This window comes from Bubalus kerabau, chromosome 14 (genome assembly GCF_029407905.1).
Source record: "Bubalus kerabau isolate K-KA32 ecotype Philippines breed swamp buffalo chromosome 14, PCC_UOA_SB_1v2, whole genome shotgun sequence".
NCBI classification, from domain to species: Eukaryota; Metazoa; Chordata; class Mammalia; order Artiodactyla; family Bovidae; genus Bubalus; species Bubalus kerabau.
The window spans coordinates 71,349,553-71,372,020 of record NC_073637.1 but is presented as its reverse complement, the minus strand read 5'-3'; positions in this window follow the sequence as shown (position 1 = coordinate 71,372,020).

Below are 22,468 nucleotides of genomic sequence, written 5' to 3'. Positions count from 1 at the left end.
CCTCCCTGAAATGGCTCATCCATCTTGTGGCAAATTCCTCTCTTGTTCCCAGGCTCCCTCAGGCTCTGCATCAGCCATGGGGTCTCCGCAACCCGCTCCTACCCTCCAGTGCTCCTTCCCCCCCGCCCCCACGGGTGCCTTCTTCTAGTCTCTCAAGTACCTAAATCTACTGCAGTGTTTGTGCCTAATCCACTCCCTTGCTTCCTTTTCATTTTTGTATCCCTGGCTCCTAGCACAGAGTCTGGTCTACAGTATTTTGCTTGGTAAAAGTCTGCTGAAGGTAATTCAGTTCAACATAGTGTATTCCATGTATATGATGTTCTAGGCACTATAAGGCAAGCATTGGGATACAAGATGAAGTTGGGGACCCTTTAAAGGTGTGCAGTCTATTGGAAAAGTGCACACTCTTGCCATTAAGTCATTATCAAGTGATATGGTAAGTCTCACATTAAATCTATGAAGAATGCAGCTCCTGGGTAGAGAAGTACTGGATCTGGAGTAAAGATTGGATTTAAATCTGCCAACAGAAAATGGTCACTTGCCATTTGCCTCTACAAAGACGAAGTCACTAGCCACTGTGTTCTCTGACTTTTAACACAGCCACCCCACTCCAGCACTCTTGCCTGAGGAGCCTGGTGGGCTGCAGTCCATGGGGTCGCTAAGAGTCGGGCACGACTGAGCGACTTCACTTTCACTTTTCACTCTCATGCACTGGAGATGGAAATAGCAACTCACTCCATTCTTCTTGCTTGGAGAATCCCAGGGACGGGGGAGCCTGGTGGGCTGCTGTCTATGGGGTCGCACAGAGTTGGACACGACTGAAGTGACTTAGCAGCAGCAGCAAGAAGAGTTTAGGGTGGAGATTAGGAATGAGACGCTCTCTGCTTTGGGAAATACTGGCAGAGCAGGTTTTCAAATAGATATTTTCAGAAGATTTTATGAACCCTAAAACTTGAATCTTCTCATATCTAGAGAAGCACTAAAATCATTCTTAGAGACATCTGCTCCTCGTGACAGCAAGTTTCTGCCAAAATGAGTGCTTGATTGCATGTATAGTCCCTTCACCAAAATCGAATATATACTGACCCCACCACTGCCTCTTTGGAGCAGTTCCTCTGGATATCTGAGATGCTGTCTCTCAGGCTGTAGTCCTCATTTTGCCCCAAATAAAATTTAACTCACAAATCTCACATGGTGCATAATTTTTTCAGTCAACAAATTCTAGCCCCATAATCCACTAGCCTCTGTTTTCATAGTTGTAAAATGGGAATAATAGTACCTGTCTCCATAGGTGAAGGATAAAATGAGATGATACAAGTTAAAACATCCTGCATAGTCCTGAGTTTCCCCAGGTGGCTCAGAATCTGCCTGCTAATGTAGGAGACACAGGACATGCGGGTTTGACCCCTGGGTTGGGAAGATCCCCTGGTGTAGGAAATGGCAAACCATTTCCATATTCTAGTCTGGAAATTTCCATGGACAGAGGAACCTGACGGGCTGCAGCCCATGGGGTTGCAGAGAGTCAGACGCAACTGAACGTGTGTGCACACACACACAGAGTTACTGGGCACGATACACATCCAGTTAACATTTGTAGAATTGTCCCTGCTTCTAGAAGCTTTAGTTTTGCCTGGGGCTGTTGTGCAGACTTTGCAGAGGGGTGACACTGGGCCTAGATTCAGAGAAGTGCAGAGCGAAAGTCGCTCAGTTGCGTCTGACTGTTTGCGACCCCATGGACTTTACAGTCCGTGGAATTCTCCAGGCCAGAATACTGGAGCGGGTAGCTGTTCCCTTCTCCAGGGGATCTTCCCAACCCAGGGATCAAACCCAGGTCTCCTGCATTGCAGGTGGATTCTTTACCAGCTGAGCTATCAAGATGGAGGCTGTAAAATGCATTTCTGGACAGAGGTCTTGGAGCTTAGGTTTGTGACCTGGGGATGCCGTGGCAAGGCAGCTTCTCGAGGAGCTGCAGGAACCAGGAGATCTGTGGGCATGTGTCCCCCGCCCGCCCCAGAGCTGCTAAGCTGGGCCCAGGCCCAAAGGGCTCTGTTTTGTCCTAGGCAGTGGGAGCTTGCTGCAGAAGGACAGGCCCAGACAGGCCCTGGGTGCTGGGGCTTGCACCCTGCTGTTTCCTGGGGGCAGCTCACAGCCCTGCCAGCCCCTCCTCATCCTCCTCTCTGCAGTGAGGCCCAGGGACTCTCAGCCCAGATTTCTAGAGTGACTGTCAGCTGGGAGTCAAGATGCTTCTTTCTTGGGGCTTTGGTTTAAGTGCAGCCCCTGAAGCAGAGAATTCCTGCTTCAAGTGGCAGATCTAGAGGTTGAGCAGCCTCCAGAGAAATCCTAGTCCTCGGAGTCCATCCTAAAAGAAATCAGTCCTGAATATTCATTGGAAGGACTGATGCTGAAGCTGAAACTCCAATACTTTGGCCACCTGATGCGCAGAACTGACTCACTGGAAAATACCATGGTGCTGGGAAAGATTGAAGGCAGGAGAAGGGGATGACAGAGGATGAGATGGTTGGATGGCACCACTGACTTGATGGACATGACTTTGAGTAAACTCCGGGAGTTGGTGATGGACAGGGAGGCCTGGCGTGCTGCAGTCCATGGGGTTGCAAAGAGTTGGACACGACTGAGCAAGTGAACTGAACTGAACTGAGTTTATAATCTTGGGCCTGTGGTCTGACCTCTTTAAGCCTAGCTCCTTCCTCCGTGAAATGAGGATAACAATTCCAAGCTCCAGGGCAGCTATCAGGATTGAGTAAGGGAAGTTGTGCTTTCTTTCTTTGTGCATTGAAGACTTTTGTACTTGGTATTAATTATGCAAGGTGCTGTGGGGAAGGTTACAGAAAGCACCTGGAGACTCACTTGGATCCAATCAATCACAGGGTCCTAGAGAATCCACTGCTTCTCAAACTTTGCTGTTCAAGTCACCCAGGGATCTATAAAAGGCAGATTTTGATCCAGTGGGCCTGGGGCGGCAGCTGTGAACCTGCCTTTCTAACAAGCTCTTGGGTGATCCCACACCATCCTCCAGGGCCAGGACAAGGCACATACCTTCCCCTCCGCAGGGCCCTGGCTGCTCTCCTGATGTTCCTGGCACCTCCAGCCTTTACCAGCTCCTTGCAGGCTGCTCACTCTGGTCGGATGAATCTTCCTGAAATAGAAGAGAAAATTTCTGATGTACAGCCAAGAACCATCCCAGGAGCTGCTGCTTTCGTGGGAGAGGGGAGGGAGGGCATAGTCGGCTCAAGAAAGGATGGCTTTTAAGTCAGCAAAATGTCCTAGAGGCTGCTTGGCATGTGGGTGGTGAGTCACCCAGGGCTTATTTCAAAGAGCACTGTGAGGGGGATGAGGCTTGGCAAGAAAGGAGGCTGCTCCAGAACACCACCTTCCTTGGGTGGGGGATGCTTGCTGTCAGGCTCCTCCCTGGACTCAGTTTCTCTGTTGCAAAGTGGCAGGTGCCTGGAAGCCCTGGCTGATGACAGTGAGGAGCGCCTGCTTGGGAAGGAGACCAGATGAGGGGCCCAGAGCCATCGCGTCCGCACCATCTCTGTGCAGCTCCAGTGTCTGTGGGGAGGAGGAGGAGGAGGGCGAAGCCGTGGCTACACAGACATACAGATAGATCAAGTCCTGCTTCGAAGAGCTGGCAGCTGTCTCCACAATGTGCCTGGGAGATGCTCTAGAGGAAAAGGGAAAATGGGCAGAATCACTGAGGCCTGGGTGAGGGGCCCCTAGCATTGAGGGGGGTGGATGCCACTGGGTTCTCTGAAGAGCCAAAACAGACTCCAAGTTAGATCTGTTTTTTTTTTCCCCCCTTACTTTAAGGTTTGCTTTTCATTGCCTTTGTTGTTATAATCGTACGTAATGGCCTGCCTCAGGGAACCCTGCCCCCCTGCCTGAATGTTAAACTAAAGAGCCTTTGTTCAACTCTCAGGGAGACAATTTGAGCCTGCCCACCTGGGAATGGTTGCTGAAAAGAAGAAATTAATATTAATACGACCCCTCCCTGATGCTGGCCAAGCCACCTGATGCTGGCCAAGCCAGGCAAAATTAACGGTCTTTTTTTTTTTTTTTTTTTAAACTTTACTTCCTTACCTCCTCCCTCTCTCTGTTCTGGCATCCAGACCCCAAAAGATGGTTTGTTTTGGGGACACTAATCTGCCATCTTCTCAGTCTTCTGTCTTTCCAAATAAAGTCACTATTCCCTGCCTCAGGCCTTGACCCCCTGGCCTGTTGTGTGGCATGCAGAGCCATCCTGGGCTCAGTAACAACTCAGGTGGGAGGACTTCCTGGGTTTTCTGATAGTCATAGCATCAGCCAACAAGCAGCTCTGCGCTGGTTTCACATGGTTCTAATGTCAAGAAATATAAAGTTGAGATTACTAAATTGTGCTAAACTGGAGAAATGGTGCGCTGGCAGGATCTGGAGCTATGGGGTTTTGGCCACCAGGGGTTGCGTTAGGGGAGCCCTAAAGTCAGATACTAAGAGCAGATGGGGAGGAGTGTCATTTTCAAGCTGATGAATGAGAAAATGCAAACAGTAATTTCTGCACGTAAACCACCTTCAAGAAGACATTGGGCCCCCTGTGAGCTTTATCCACATTTGCATAAAGTATTGCATAAAAAAGATGATTGACGTGAGCCTTGCTGGTCTGTTAGCTAAACACAGATGTGTGTTTGCAGCTGTGGTTACCCTTGTTGGACTGTCAGGAGGAAACTGTATATTGTGCATTAACAAGCAACTGATTAAATAGAGGAAGCTGGCTGCCCGTTCGTGGTGGCTCTGATTCCACTTTGAGAGCATAGACCTGAGAGAAGGAAATGTTTTAAAACTTGAGAGGGCCCGAAATTAAAAAAAAAAAAAAAAAAAAAAAAACAACTCTCATAATATTCTTCTTTCATTTGTTTATTAATCTACTTTCAGAAAGTGAGGCAACTTATAATTAAAAACGCCTATGTAAACTGGGCAGCTTTAAATACGTCAGAAACAGCAGCAACTACAGAGGAAGTAGAGAGAAAGTTCTGCCTAGAACCTAAGGCAAATAGCATTAGGCACTAAATGTAGATCTGATGCTCTCTTGTCTTGCTTTCTTCACTTTCCTATATAAGATACTCTGAAGAAGTTGCATTTCTCATGACTCTCATCAAATGAGTTATGAAACTGTTACAGTGAAAAGCCGATGTTGACTCCATGTTGGATCTGTTTATTTGACTTTAAACTTTACTTTTCATTGCTTTTGTTGTTATAATCATACATAGTGGCCTGTCTCAGAGAACCCTGCCTCTCTGCCTGACTGTTAAACTAATGTGCTTTTGTTCAGCTCACAGGGAGATAACCTGACCCTGCCCACCTGTGAATGGTGGCAAGAAATAAGAAACTAACACATCCCTCCCTGAAGGCTGGTCATTCCAGGAGATGTTTTGCAAGACTGATTGCCCTTTTTACTTTACTTCATCACCATCTCTCCCTCTCTATTCTGCCTTTTTTACTTAACTTCCTCATCATTTCTCTTTCTGGTTCTATAAAAGAACCTGGCATCCAGACCCGAACAAGATGGTTATTTTGAGACATTAGTCTGCCATCTTCTTGGTCAGCTGGCTTTCTGAATAAAGTCATATTCCTTGCCTCAGCACATTGTCTCCTATTTTACTGGCCTGTTGTGCAGCGAGCAGAGCAAGCTTGGACTTGATAACAAAATATTTCCCCAGGAACTCAAAGCTGAAGCCTGGGTCAGCTTTCAGCAGCTTTCAGAGCCCAGAGAACACTCAGGACCATGTTTTTGGCCCTGTGGCCCCTGCTCTGCTGCCCTCTGCTCACTTTGGAAGGTTACTGCTCACTTCACATGTTTGTCCTGGACCCCAGGCCTTGACACAGTGTATGTCTGGGCCTCAGTTCACAGGGTTGGTGTCCAGTGGAGAGGCAGCCTTGGTAAGTATGGTGAGGCTAGGTCCTGAGGACGGGCTCTCAGCTTGTATGCCCACCTGGCCAGATTTCCCTCTAAACACCCTTCTGAATTGGGGGTATGGGACCAGCAGGGTCAGGAGAAGTCAAGAGTGGGAGAAACAGGAGGTGGAGAGTGGGCAGGTCCAGGAAGTGACCTGGTGAGAGTTGATCCTCACACTCATGCAGCACTGGGTCTCCAATTACTGTGCTGGGTGACAGGACTGAACAAGGAATAAATCACGTGTGGAGCTTGGCACGGGGTCATGGCTTGGGTTAAAGGGGCAGGTCCACCCTATTGGCTCCTTTCCTATCTGGTCTTGGTCTCTCCCCACTCCTGCTGTCTGAGCTCCAGTTATATCGTAGATCTTTCAGTTCTGGGAAAGGGCTTCATGCGTTCCCATATCTGGGCTTTCCCAAGACAAGTTTTCCCTCCCATGAATATAAACCCACAACCCTCACTGGGTTGCTGCCCACTTCTTCTGCAGGGGCATACTCTCCATGGCACCCTGCAGTTCCCCTTTGCACTATTCACTGCACTTGTAATTGCGTGGATGGAGTGGATACTTCCTATTTTTGTGCCCCAGCAGTCTATTCGTGTGTATGGCTACAGTACCCTTGTTTAATTTGGGGAGTACCACCTCTCCTTCACTCTGGACCTATGTGTTTTGGGAAAAATTGACCCTGGGCACCGAGAGTGGAACATGTGGCCTAGACTAGACCAATCAGTATAGTCCATCCCTGTGGGCTTCAGTGATTGGTTTAGAAATGGGCAGGTGATCCAGTTAAGCTAATCAAGGCTAAGGACACTCAACTTCTGGATATTTGGATTTGCAGGAAGCACTGATTCACTTCCACTAACCTGAATCAGTGATGAAATGAACTTGAGTGTTCCTGGACAACCACGAGTGAGAACTGAACCAACCGAGAGGGAAAAGAGCCAAGAAATATCTCCTAGGGCACTGCTGAAGCTCTGAATTGAGCTGTATCTAAAGTCAACTCTATGTTTTTGTATTTCAGTTGTTGTTCAGTTGCTAAGTCATGTCCAACTCTCTGCGACCCCATGTCCTCCACTATCTCCCTGAGTTTTCTCAAACTCATGTCCATTGAGTCAGTGATGCCATCCAACCTTCTCATCCTCTGTTACCCACTTCTTTCCTGCCCTCAACCTTCCCCAGCATCAGGGTCTTTTCCAATGAGTTGGCTCTTCACATCAGGTGGCCAAAATATTGGAGCTTCAGCTTCAGCATCAGTCCTTCTAATGAATATTCAGGATTGATTTCCTTTAGGATGGACTGGTTGGATCTCCTTGCAGTCCAAGGGACTCTCAAGAGTCTTCTCCAGCACCATAGTTTGAAAGTGTTAATTCTTTGGCTCTCAGCCTTCTTTATGGTTCAACTCTCACATCCATACATGACTACTGGAAAAACCATAACTTTGACTACACAGATCTTTTAAAACAGAGACCCTTTGTGTTGGATATTCTGTCAGTTGCAATTGACACCATCTAAATAACAGCCTTGGTCTAAGTTGTCTTCCTTTTGCAGTGAGCACAGGTATTATATCTGTGTCCTGGGGCCTGGCTTAGTGCCTGGTCCATAGGAATGGTCAACAAATGAATCAACCAATGAAGAGATGGGTCTCAAGAGCTCCCCTAATCTCACCCTTTCTTCCTTTCAGACCTAGAAATGAGGCAACGATTGTAGTTCTTTCTGGGTGATGAACTTGTTACAGAGTCCCACAGGAACCAATTTTCTTTAGAGCTGAGAACTTCAACTACAAGAAAGTAGCCCCAAGTCATGACTAAAGGGTTGTTGGGAAAGACCTGTTGCTCAGATTTTCAGAGTGTCTATAGTTTTACTATTAGCAGGATTTCTTTGGCTTACAGTTCTGAGGCCTCTTAGGAGTTCTTTGTAAATATATATCTATATCTGCTTATATGAGTATAAAGTATCTGAAAAGATACACAAGAAGCTAAAAAAAAAAGTTACCTGCAGAGAGTTGAGATGAGAATTGGCACAATGGAAGGCAAGTGGGTATAGGAATGGTAATTTTTATATTGTTTTAATTTTGGGCCATTTGAATGTGTTACCTTAAAAAAAAATAAAGTTAGAGAATATCCACGAGAGTGCAGAACCACTAGAAGCCACTGTCAGCACTTGACAGCTGGGGAGGGGGGCATTTATTTTTCAGCTCCTTTTGCAACTGGGGGAGCTGGTTTCACTGGGGGAGTCGCTGGTAGGTTAGGCAGGAGTGGTTTACCTTGGTTGAGGAAGGGGAGATAGAGGGACAAAGCATTCAGGGGACCCTGTGGTTGTGTCACACATCTGACAAGGTGAGGGGGAGGAGAATTAGGCAGGTCAAGGGAGGGGTAAGACATTAAAGACCCTCTTTCCCAGGGGCCCACCTGTCCCTGGATGGACTTGATGGTTTCCAAGACTCCTCTTGGTGGCTCAGATGGTAAAGAATCCGCCTGCACTGCGGGAGACCTGGGTTTGATCCCTGGGTTGGGGAGATCCCCTGGAGGAGGGCATGGCAACCCACTCCAGTATTCTTGCATGGAGAATCCCCATGGACAGAGGAGCCTGGCGGGCTACAGTCCATAGTGTCGCAAAAGAGTCAGACACGACTGAGCAACCAAGCACAGAGCACACAAGACTCCTTTTACTTAAAAAAAGTTCCTGACACCCCTCATCTGTGTATATGCAGGCACAACCCTTCAACTTTCCAAGCCTGTTTGTTGAATCATCTATAAAACAAAAGGCTGGATTAATGATCTAGTCCCAAGTCCTTTCCAGTTCTGATGCTCTTTTACTAAGATGATGATGTCTTCTCTCCCTGAGACCCCTGTTCAGAAAAGACACAGGGAACAATTTATGTACCTTCAGGACATGCCAAACTTAGACCCTGAAGAGAGCTTGGCTGTTGGAGCGCCTAGCAAGAGCAGTCACAGTTCCTTCCCGTGTTTAAATGTTGCTCAGTGGAGTTAAGTGGATGAGCAGGTGGTGTATCAGTTGACTATGTAGTTGATGTGCTTCCTGCCCCATTTGCCTTGCACCCTGGGGGCTCCTTTGGGGCCCTCCTGATGCAGTGTGCGCCCCCCCTGGCCAGTGGGCTTCTGCAGAGCTGAAAACCTGCGCCAGTGACTGTGACCTCGGAAAGGCTGCTGGCTGTCACCTCTGAGAGAACCCCTGTGAGAATGGGAAGGCCTTCATCTTTGGAGCACAGTGGTGCAGTGGCTGTGGCCATCAGTGGTCAGCAGGCAGCAAGTTGGGGGGGGTGGGCGATGGGCTTTGGTGATGACTGGAAGAACTTCGACCTGGTGTGGGGTGATGGCGGAGCACCCAGGCTGGTCTGTGGGGCTGGAGGAGGGGTGTCCCTCAGGAACAGGCTCTGCTGAGGGGCAGGAAGACAGGTGGCCCAGTGGGAATGTTCACAAGGGCTCAGCTTTAGATTTTGATATTACAGCAGATGAGACAGTCAATTCAGGGACTGAGAGTGACAGAACCGAAAGCTGCTTGTCACATCACATAAAACGGGCAGCTCCTGGCATCCAGCCCTTATGGTAAGAACAGCAGCAGCTGCTCACAGAGGGGCGGCGAATAGAGTGGAGTAACGATGGGGAGCATCGATGCTACTCAAGCCCTATAAACCCTACTGCCTATAATGAACTGTAAAAGAAAAAAATACAGATATACAGTTTATATACTACCTATACATCATTTTTCTTTAATTTTTATTGGAGCATAGTTTATACTCCAATAAACTATAACACCTGTCTTCCTGCCCCTCGGCAGAGCCTGCCTGAGGGACACCCCTCCTCCAGCCCCACAGACCAGCCTGGGTGCTCCACCATCACCCTATACCAGGTCGGAGTTCTTCCAGTCATCACCAAATGCTGCCCATCGCCCAGCCCCCTCCCCAACTTGCTGCCCCCTGACCACTGATGGCCACAGCCACTGCACCACTGTGCTCCATATATAGTTATATATATGGTTTAGTTATATATATATAACTAAACTAATTGGGAGTTTACAATGTTGTGTTAATTTTAACTGTACAGCAAAATGAACCAGCCATACATATACATGTGTCCCCTCCCTTTTGGATCTCCTTCCCCTTCGGGAGTTCCCTGTGCTACACAGTCTGTTCTCATTAGTTGCCTATTTCCTACATAGCATCAGTACTGTATATGTGTCAATCCCAGTCTCCCAATTCCTCCCATCCGCTGCCTTCCTCCTTGGTATCTATGTATTTGTTCTCTACGTCTGTGTCTTTTTCTGCTTTGCAAATATATGTCATTAAATTCTGTGATGATTACATGGCTTGGGCTTTTGTGATCAGTAATTTGTTCTATGTAATAATTAAAACAATATCAGTATTTCTGTGACTTTCCTTTGAGGCTTCATTTTCTCCCTGGGAGTCCCAGTGTATGGAGGGGGACCAGGCTCATCCTCCTGGAGGCCCCCTGGGTGATGGGCTCGTGGTTGCCCAGGCAGCCAACAGGGAACTGGAACAGCAGCTGAAGGGCTGACTCAGCTGTCTTCTGGCATCCTGAGCACAGGGCTCTGCCCTCCGTCTCTGCTCCAGACCTAAATGAGTATAGGCTTTGAAGTTAACCAAATTTGGGTTGAAATCTCAATTTAACATTCAGCTGAAGTGGGCAATTTTCTGGAGAAAAATAATTATTAAATTTAATGCAAAAAGTAATAAAAATGTGTATGAACCACTATTTTAGCCTATTCTGTATACTTTCCTGTATATTTGAAATATTTCATCATTAAATATATTTTAAAATGCTAATAATGATACACAAATACAGACTCTTCATCCCATTCCTTTAGGGAAGATACTAGTCACTCTCATCCATAGTTCACACCACTACATAAATTGATGCAATCTTGTGAAAGGGTAATTTGAGAGTATCATCAAAATTTAAAATGTGCTAATTTGATCAAGCAATCCTTTTTTTTTTTTCCTTAAAGCCACCACCATTCAATCTCACAATTTTATGGACCATGAATTCAGACAGGGCTTGCCTAGGCAAATCATTTGTTCCATATCAACTGTGGTCATTTGCTAGTATTTAGATGGCAGAGGGGCTTATTAGGATGGTTTAAGATAACTTTCGGAGAAGGCAATGGCACCCCACTCCAATACTCTTGCCTGGAAAATCCATGGATGGAGGAGCCTGGTAGGCTGCAGTCCATGGGGTTGCTAAGAGTCGAACACGACTGAGTGACTTCACTTTCACTTTTCACTTTCATGCACTGGAGAAGGAAATGGCAACCCACTCCAGTGTTCTTGCCTGGAGAATCCCAGGGACGGGGGAGCCTGTTGGGCTGCCGAATGAAGTGATTTAGCAGCAGCAGCAAGATAACTTTACTGAGTAGGAAAGGCTTGGCTCCACCGGCGTCATCAACCAGAAGGTCTATACAGGGTCTCTTCGGCATATGGATAGGTCTTAGATTAGCTGGACTTTTATTTGAAGGACTGTTTACATGACCTGGCTGCTCAAACTACAGTCCATAGACCAGCACTACAGGTATCACCTGAAAGCTCCTTAGAGATGCAGAATCTGACCAGAATTTCCATTTTTAATAATCTGTAGGAAATATTACATACTAATAAGTGTACAGATATCTCTACAAAGGTATTGCCTGAAGCACTGTCTTGAACAGAAAAGTTATGAAACAGAAATCTCCATAAACAGAAAAATAGTTAAATCTTAGAACATCCATAACCATGGAATATCACAGAGCCATTATAAAGGAGATAAATCTATGCATACTGGTCTGGAAAGATATCTATGATATACTCTTTGGTTAAGCTCCCTCCTCTCAAAGACTCAAACAAATAGCAGGGTAATTAATACATCTATGTATCAGTACTCCATTTTTGTTAAGAAAAAAAGTCAGGAAATATCTCTAGCATCCATCCATCCAAAAGTTCAGAAGGATGGACATCAAATGAACAATATTTACCTTTGGGGGTAGTGGAGAGATTTTTGCATTTTTATATGTTGTATGTTGATGCACAAAAAAAGTGAGCGTATAAAATAGTTGTTTATTTTGTTTTGCTTTCTGTATATTTAAATGAAAAAAAAAAAGCCTTAAAATAAAATCAAATCACTGTATTCTGGGAACATCTGTGCTGAACAATCAGGCTTAAAGGTCATGAAGATAAGGTTTCCTGGTCTCAGAAGTCCCGTCAGCGCAAACTGGCTCACCCTTGCAATTTCCTCCATTGCCTCTGCCAAGTCCGTCACCTTGCTTTCCCATCTTTTGTTGTGAGGAGTCACTTCATTGCTCCTCTTTAACTTTAGGCCCAATTATATTCCTTGAAGTGCTCAAGGAGTTGAATTTTGAAGTGAATCAGTTAAAGTGTTCCATTTTCCAGGTGGGTTCACAAGCTCAGATGACAAGTGCTTCCGGGTATGAAGGGCTGTGAAACTTCCTGGGTGAGACTGCTCAGCTGCTTGGTGCCTGGCCTTTTCTCCTAAGAACAAGGCAGGTGGTTTAGACTAGGGAGGGTTTCTATTCTCAGCCAGAGAAAAAACATTTAGCTCCACCACTACAAGGTATCTTTAAACACAGAAGGCGGATTTCGATGAAAAACTGAAATGCCTGATATTTAGGAATGTTCTTCTGGGTGCTTTTGCAGAGACCAAAGTCCAACAAAAAAAATGAGATCCAGTCCTCAGTGCAGGTCTGCCCCCTATGGGCTAGATTCTCAATTTATTAGGGTCACTAAGTCAGCCTTAAGAATTTTCCACAGCTTGTTGTGATCCACACAAAGGCTTTAGTCAATGAAGCAGATGCTTGTCTGGAATTCTCTTGCTTTTTCTATGATCCAACCGATGTTGGTAATTTGATCTCCGGTTCCTCTGCCTTTTCTAAATTCAGCTTGTACTGGTTCAATTTTTGGTTTCCCAAAATTGGGAAAGGAGTTTGTCAAGGTTGTATATTGTCTCCCTGTTTATTTAACTTATATACAGAGTACATCATATGAAATGTCGGGCTGGAATCAAGATTTATGGGAGAAATATCAACAACCTCAGACCTGCAGATGATACCACAGTAATGGCAGAAAGTGAAGAGGAACTAAAGAGATTCTTGATGAAAGTGAAAGAGGAGAGTGAAAAGCTGGCTTAAAACTCAACATTCAAAAAACACATATCATGGCATCCGGTCCCATCACTTCATGGCAAATAGATGGGGAAACAATGGGAATAGTGACAGACTTTATCTTCTCTCCAAAATCACTGTGGATGGTGACTGCAGCCATGAAATTAAGATGCTTGTTCTTTGGAAGAAAAACTATGACAAACCTAGACAGCATATTAAAAAGCAGAGACATCACTTTGCAGGCAAAGGTGTATATAGTTAAAGTTATGGTTTTTCCAGTAGTCATGTACAGATGTGAGAGTTGGATCATAAAGAAGGCGGAGTGCTACAGAATTGACACTTTCAAACTATGGTGCTGGAGAAGACTCTTGAGAGTCCCTTGGACAGCAAGGATATCAAACTAGTCAATCCTAAAGGAAGACAATCCTGACTATTCACTGGAAGGACTGATGCTAAAGCTGAAGGTACAATACTTTGGCCACCTGATGCGAAGAGCTGACTCACTGTAAGAGACCCTGATGCTGGGAAAGATTGAGGGCAGGAGGAGAAGGGGACGACAGAGGATGAGATGGCTGGATGGCATTACTGACTCAACGTACATGAATTTGAGCAAACTCAAGAGATGGTGATGAACAGGGAAGCCTGGTGTGCTGCAGTCCACAGGGTCACAAAGAGTCAGACACAACTGAGAGACTGAACAACAGAGTGATGTTGTTTAGTTGCTAAGTCGTGTCTGACTCCTTTGAGACCCCACGGACTGTAGCCCACCAGGTTCCTCTGTCCATGTGATTTCACAGGCAAGAATACTGGAGTGGGTTGCTATTTACTTTTCCAGGGGACCTTCCCCACCCAGGGATGGAACCTGTGTCCCTGGCATTGGCAGGTGGATTCTTTACTACCGAGCCACTGGGGAATCCCTACTCAGAAGATGGGTCTTTTAAAATCCCCCAAGTTCCTGGAATAAAAATTGCCCCTTTCTTGTCCACTGTGATGAGCTGTAGCCATGTGAAGGTTTCTTCAGGACTTCCTTCCTTTGCTGGTCCAGGTCTTGGGGATGGCTGGTGCTGGGCTCAGATTGTGGGCTGATGACTGGACAGCTGACCCGAAGTTGCAGCAGGAATTTTAGACTATGAAAGGGGAAGTTTAACCGAGTGTTTTCCTTTCTCCCTCCTGGGGAGCAGGGCGTGTTTCTAGCACAAGTACCAACACATGGGTTAGCAGTTTCCATTTTCATCATGTTAGAATCAATTATGAGCAAACGGGGGGATGTCCAGCAGTGAATTTCACGCGGTGGGGAAATCATCGCCTTGCGCCACCTCTGCCTGTAGATGTCCACACTTGGATGTCTGGTATTGGCCAGAAGGCAATGGCACCCCACTCTGGTACTCTTGCCTGGAAAATCCCATGGACGGAGGAGCCTGGTGGGCTGCAGTCCATGGGGTCACTGAGGGTCAGACACCACTGAGTGACTTCACTTTCACTTTTCACTTTCACGCATCGGAGAAGGAAATGGCAACCCATTCCAGTGTTCTTGCCTGAAGAATCCCAGGGTCGGTGGAGCCTGGTGGGCTGCTGTCTATGGGGTCGCACAGAGTTGGACACGACTGAAGTGACTTAGCAGCAGTAGCAGCAGAGTCCAAGACACGTAACGTAAAAGACCCGTTATCACGATTCCTTAGGAAGTGACCCATGTGTTACCAACTCGACTCCTGACTGAAAACGGGCATCTCTCTTACCACAAACCTGGCACGGTGCAGGAGGGCACTTTAGGTGAAAAGCGCCTGTGTTTTGATGCTCCCTTTAAATGGGTTGCTTTGGGTCTCCTGCTATAAGGCAAGCTTGCGGGTACTAAGACATGTTTAAGGCAAAATGGAGAACGCTGGAGGGGGAGTTATCTTTAAGGTATGCATTCACATTTACTAAGCACTTACTAAGTGCCAGGTACCACATTAAATGTTTTACGTGGATCATCTTATTCACCTCCTCCCAGCAATTCTGCGATGTCAGCATTCGTATCATCCTGCACAAGCTGGGGAGAAGGGACTCGGGGTGGATAAGTGACCTGCAGATGACCACATTCCCTGTGAGCTCAGAGCCAGGATTCCAAGCCAGGCCGTCTGCCTCCAGGTCTGCGCTCCTCACCTCACCCACTCCAGCCACTCGTTTATGGCACTAAAGGCTGATGAACAGGGCCAAGGCAAGGAGGGGCACGGAGCCCCTTCGCTGAGGACACGGTGCTGAGCCACAGGCACACCTGCGTCATCTATGCCTTTACAGGTGGGGCCATACACATTTTCCCCTTCTCATTTCTTGGGTTTATTATTGGACCGTGGATCTTTCAGAATAAAAGTGCTGGTGATTAAATGTGTAAACGTCTGCCATAGAAGCTGAATGGAAAGAAGCCCAAGTGGTCTTCAGGGCATAGCCCGCTGTGGGATGAAACCAAGAGAAGGGACTGGGAAGGTTCCAGATGCTGAGGCTGAAGACACTTATAAGAGGATATTCCTCCGTCCGCTGGGAAAAGTCTTGTTCAAACCTCTACCCCTTAGAAAAATGTAAAAATAACACACGGTATTCTTTGAGAGCAAATCTTTCATAATTTCCCCTACACGTCAGTTTAAAAATAAAAATCTTGAATGTGTGTATGAATCTTTTAAAGAAAATTTGTAATGTATATTTAAAAAATTATTTTAATTGGATGATAATTACTTTACAATATTGTGATGGTTCTTGCCATACATCGACACGAACTGACCACAGGTATACATGTGCTTCCCCCCCCCACCTCCCCTCCCACCCCATCCCTCTGGGTTGTCCCGGAGCAGTGGCTTTGGGTGCCCTGCTTCATGTGTAGAACTTGCCCTGGTCATCTGTATTACATCGGTAATGCACATGTTTCAATGCTATTCTCTCAAATCATCCCACACTCGCCTTCTCCCACTGAGTCCAAAAGTCTGGTTTTTTTTGCTGCCCTGCATGTAGGATCATCAGTACTGTCTTTCTAGACTCCATAATATGTGTTAATATACAGTATTTGTCTTTCTCTTTCTGACTTACTTCACTCCGTATAATAGGCTCCAGGTTCATCCACCTCATTAGAACTCACTCAAATGTGTTCCTTTTTATAGCTGAGTAACATTTCATTGTGTGTATGTACATCAACTTCCTTTTCCATTCATCTGCCAATGGACATGTCGGTTGTGTCCATGTCCTAGCTATTGTAAACAGTGCTGAGATGAACACTGGGGTGCATGTGTCTCCTTCAATTCTGGTTTCCTCAGGGTGTATGCCCAGCAGTGGGATTGCTGGCTTGTATGGCAGTTCTATTTATTCCCAGTTTTTTAAGAATCTCCACACTGTTCTCCATAGTGGCTGTTATATGTATGAATCCTGAAAGTATATCAAGTTTCTCTATTGACTTAAAATTGTCTTTCATGCACATTCTAGAGTCCTATTTTCTGCCTAATATTACTAGTGAGGGCTGCTGTTCGCAATGGAAGATGGTGCCAGTGACTCACTCTCTGGGGGGCTACATCTCTGAGATGCTTCTGCTGGTGGTCCGAATCTGGAGGCTGCTGTTCTTCTCTGTATTAAGGTGAATGAGTTATGATGAGTCTCAAGCCTCAGACTCAGCACTGACCCCACGCTGTTTCTAGTTCTAATGGAAACACTGATGACAGTGCACTGAACCCTAAATGAAGTAAGTACTTTAAAATGCTTACACCATGAAAAGAGACTCATAAAGATTTAGTCCTGGGACATTGAAAATCACTTAGTATAGCCTCATATAAAAATACTGGCAGTGAGAGCTTTTAGCAAATAATTTTTTTTTTTAGACAGGTGATGATACTAAAGACCAGAGAGGAATGTGATGTGCTGAAGGTCATTATCACTGCTAGTAGATTATCAACTCAGGCCTCACACTGAAATAACTGGGAGTTTTTTGTTTTAAATACTGATGCTTGGGCCTTAACCTCAAGACAGATTAATCAGTTTCTGGGCCTAGGACCAGGCCCTGACACTTTTAAAGCTCACCAGGCAACTCAACTGAAGCCAAAGTTGAGAACCACTGCACCAGACAAGAATCTGGGCCCTAATATTCCAGGGTTATCAAATTCAGGGCAGGCTCTCCTTCCTCACCCCTGAGCCCTTGGAAGACTTGACTAATAGGATCTGGAGCTCTTTCTCACTGCATCTCACCTGGCCTCCTCATCAGAGTCCACCACCTGTCCTTCGGCACTGGGAGCCAACCTGAAGCCTAGTGCACCTGGCACTGTGTCTTGCTTCCTCTAAACAAAGTCATGGAAATGTCTTCAAGTATTATTTTGGTAAAGCCGGGACTGTATATTTTTACAGTCCAGTGTATTTATCAGTTAGTCTACCAGGGCTCTGCTGGGGAATACCAGGGTGAAAGCCCTGGGTTACACAACTGAGGTTGCAGCTCATCTTGCAGAAAGCAACTTCTTCCTTCCCTTACACACAGATGCAGAGTCGAGTGGACCAAAGTTCGGATCCTACTCTGCTATTTACAACCTAAGTGATTTGGGGCCAGTTCTTTGTGCCTCAGTTTCCTCATCTGTAAATAAGAATAATGATAAAACTATCTCTTAGAGTCCAGCCTTCTTGCCTCTCCTCTCGTATTTATCTCTAGCAAAACTGAAGCCTAGGCCAGCAGTCTTTTTCAGTCTTCTTTATCTGTTCGAATCTCAATCCTCTCAGGCCCCTGAAAACAACTTGTTTGGATGAACAAATCCTTAAGAAAGGCCTCGCTCACTAATATTCAGAGTTCCTCTAAACGGTCTTCTGAAGACAATGACTACATTACAAAACCTCTTTTCATGGGTACTTTGTATTCTTCTAGCCAGTCATGACTCTTGCCTGGAAAATCCCATGGATAGAGGAGCCTATGGGGTCGCTAAGAGTCGGATACGACTGAGTGACTTCACTTTCACTTTTAATTTTTATGCCTTGGAGAAGGAAATGGCAACCCACTCCAGAGTTCTTGCCTGGAGAATCCCAGGGACAGGGGAGCCTGGTGGGCTGCTGTCTGTGGGGTCACACAGAGTCGGACACGACTGAAGTGACTTAGCAGCGGCAGCAGCCAGAAGACATGAACTCTGTAGTCTCCTAACAGTTTGGACTTTATCAGAATCACTTCTATTCAAATCTAAGAGTAAAGGGTGTAGGCTGCTGACCAGATGCAAGAATAGCAGTCCGGCAGCCTGGGTCATCATTCGAGCCCTGAGCCTATGTCATGCACAGAAACCATCCTGCCTCTAGTTGGAACCAGTTGGTTAGATGTGTGAGGCCAGCCATCCCCCAGAGCTCTCTCCCTATCGTTTTTTTGGATGGAATATAAGTTCCTTCCAGGCTCTCATCTCAACACTGCTCAACATCTCTAGCCAACCCCTGCTGCCCCACCTCCGCTACTCTTGCCTCTTGGCCAACTCCATTTCCCGTGCCTTCTGGAACGTCCATTTTGTGGTGAACTCCACATGCCCTCATACCCCCTTAACAAACATGGCTTTCTTGGGATGCCTCCCTGAGGTCCTTTCATTCTACAAGTTTGAGATGCCATTCTTCTCTGCCTGAGTTCAGATGAGGACGTGCAGTCTTCCTGGAGGGACAGGAAAGAGGAATTGTGAACAAAAGCACCACATACAAAGTGTGTGCCACCTGGAAAAAGCGTTTGTCATCTTCTCCCTCAACTGCTGCTTCCAGTTAGTTCCATTTCTGTCCCACAGGACTACTGGGGCAGGTTCTGAATTCAATCCTACCTCGCCGGTGCAGCCTCAGTCTTACTACCATTCTCCCACACTGACAGTATAAAGCAAGACAAGGAAATTCACTTCTAGTTCTTTAAAGGCAACTTAAGAATCATCTACAAGAAGGAAGAGCCTCCTTCCCTCCCGCTTGGATTTCAACGCCTGTGCTCTGTAAGAACCCTGCCTACTTTTCTCTGAGAGCACTCAAGGTCTCAGCAGTTGGTGGTTCACTTCTTTCCACCACTGACTGAAAGCTCCAAGAGGATCAGATCATGTGTTTTTGAAACCCCACATCCCTGACCCCAGAATGTGGGCTCTTCCCCACAACACAAACCCCATCTCCCAATGCATGGCTAGCACGGCACTGCATTCTGAGAGGAACAGGATTCAAGTATCTCAAGTTGGAAGGAAACTCATGTCCGTCAATGCAACTCTCATTTTAAATTTGAAGCCCAAGACACAGTGGCTTACCCATGGTGCTCCAGGAAGTCAGTGGAGCAACGGTGCAGACAGTTTTCCCTGAACTGCTAGGAGAGCATTCAAAACCATAAAGAGCTTGAGATCTAATCTCCAAGACAGATATACAACAAGCACACAAATAATTAAAATACAAGGCATTACATGAGGAATGAAAGCTTGAGAGCAGGTGGGAGGGGGAGCAATCACACCTGCAGCCTGGCGTGAGGTGTGGGAGGGAGGTGATCGTGAGTGTGCAATAGCTCCCAACTTTTTTGGTCTCATGACCCTTTTCCTGCTTTAAAGATTATTGCAAACCCTGAAGAGCTTGTTCTATTTGTGGTTATATCTATTGATATTTATCATATTAGAAGTTAAAACTGAGGACATGAAAAACTATTTAGTTAACTTGAATCCATTACAAATCACTTGTTCAAATCACTACTAGTTTCATCAGGGAACTCTCATGCTCAGAGTGGTAGATTCAAGTTTTCCAAAATTCTGATTTTTGCTTGAAGACTTAAATTTTATCATTGGTAACAAATACTATCAGTTCTTTCCCGGAGGTGGCTCACTTTGTTAATTTTTGAGAAAATGTACGCTAAATAAGTCTGAACACCTGTAGTTTGTCAGTTGTTCTTTCAGGCAAAAATGGATTCCATGAAAAAAGTGGTTTGTTCAGCTCACAACTCAACTGCACAAGTGCTTTCTGTGTACCCCCCTCCCACTTCAGTTCAGTTGCTCAGTCGTGTCTGACTCCCTGTGACACCATGGACTGCACCATGTCAGGCTTCCCTGTCCATCACCAAATCCCAGAGTTTGCTCAAATTCACGTCTATTGAGTCAGTGATGCCATCCAACCATCTCACCCTCGGTCGTCCCCTTCTCCTCCTGTCTTCAATCTTTCCCAGCATCAGGGTCTTTTCTAATGAGTCAGTTCTTCCCATCATGTGGCCAAAATATTGGAGCTTCAGCTTCAGCATCAGTCCTTCCAATGAATATTCAGGGTTGAGTTCATTTAGGACTGACTGGTTTGACTCCCTGCAGTCCAAGGGACTCTCAAGAGTCTTCTCCAACACCACAGTTCAAAAGCATCAATTCTTCGGTGCTCAGCTTTCTTTATGGTCCAACTCTCACTTCCATACATGACTACTGGAAAAACCATAGCCTTGACTAGACAGACCTTTGTTGGCAAAGTATTGTCTCTGCTTTTTAACATGCTGTCTAGCTTGGTCATAACTTTTCTTCCATGGAACAAGTGTCTTTTTAAAATTTCATGGCTACAGTCACCATCTGCAGTGATTTTGGAGCCCAAGAAAAGAAAGTCTGTCACTGTTTCCCCATCTATTTGCCATGCAGTGATGGGATAGAATGCCATGATCTTGGTTTTTTGAATGTTGAGTTTTAAGTCAGCTTTTTTACTCTCCTCTTTTAGTTTCATCAAGAGGCTCTTTAGTTCTTCTTTGCTTTCTGCCATAAGGGTGCATATCTGAGGTTATTAATATTTCTTCTGGCAATCATGATTCCAGCTTGTGCTTCATCCAGCCTGGCATTTCGCATGATGTACTCTGCACATAAGTTAAACAAGCAGGGTGACAATATACAGCCTTGATGTACTCCTTTCCTAATTTGGAACCAGTCCGTTGTCCCATGTCGGGTTCTGACTGTTGCTTCTTGACCAGCATACAGGTTTCTCAGGAAGCAGGTAAGGTGGTCTGGTATTCCCATCTCTTCGAAGAATTTTCCACAGTTTGTTGTGATCCATAGTCAAAGGCTTTGGGATAGTCAATAAAGCAGAAGCAGATGTTTTTCTGGAACTCTCTTGCTTTTTCTATGATCCAGCGAATGCTGGCAATTTGATCTCTGGTTCCTCTGCCTCTCCACCACAGTATTAAATGTCAACAAAGTGAAAACGTGAAAAAGCATTAACGTCTTAGCGTTACAAAAATAGGTTTGACCACGTGGACGCCCTGCAAGACTCCAGGGGACTTCTCTGACAGTGGAAAACACCATGAAAACCACTGATGTACAAAATACAGACTTTAAGAAATCAGTCAAATTTTGATAGAATTGGATGAGGGTGAGCAAGAACATTAAGACAGCAAAACATGCAGTAGTCTAAGGAACAGTGGGTGCGCTGTAGGTCTAGTTGGAAGAGGAGGGAGGCAGAAGAAGCCAAAAAGATGCTGTGAAAGGCCTGGGAGGCCTTCATTATGCTCATTTGGTTTAAAGTAGACAGGAAGAGAAGGCTAGAGTGAGTGGGTGTTTTTGAAAGTTATTTCCACTTACATGAAAATAAAGCTAGACATGTTTATATTTACTAGAAATAAGATAAAATGACAGCAGAGTAGGTTTTCACAGATTGAATGTTAGGGAATGAATAAACATGTGATCAAATGCTTTACTGTAAGAAACCTGTGGTTACAATTAATTTAGATAGAAGGAAGAAGAGTGAGAGCATTTATTAAGCACTTTTTCTGAACTGAACACCATACTATGTCATATCATTTTCACATGTATATAATTTAATCTTCACAACAAGCTTACAAAAGGGATATCACCATTCACAAAGATGAGGCAAATAAAGCCCCAAGGTTAAGTAGCTTTCCAAGGGACATGACTTCCAACTGTGATTTTGTAACACTTCATATTGTCACCCATCTTGGGGAAAGTCTGAAAAAAATTTTAATTATCAACCATACCTATATATTCCATGCCACACTTTAAAATAGGGTACATTTGGTGTCACAAACCCAAATAAATGTGATATAATGTAAAACCTCAAAAGAGATTGTATATTTTGAAATTTTTCGTTCCTTTCAGAATTACCTTAAACAATACATAAAGCTAGTATGGTGGCTGATAGAGATTTCGTTAAAAACCTACCATCTGAAAAAAAAAGTCAGCATTTGAGTTACTATTAAGCTTCATTACAATACTTATTAGATTTAAGACTCTTCCCTCCCACATTAAAAAATATCAGGTGAGTAAGAAAAGGAGGGAAACCATTAAAAATCATAGTTTGATGCATTTCTTTGGCCCAAGAAAAGGAGGGTGTTAAGTGTACAGACATCATCATATGGGTCTGGATGGACACCAACCACTGTCAGCAGGCTCGTTCCTACACTCAGACCTGTTCCTTTGGCTGCCACACTCTCTTACACGTGCACGTACACA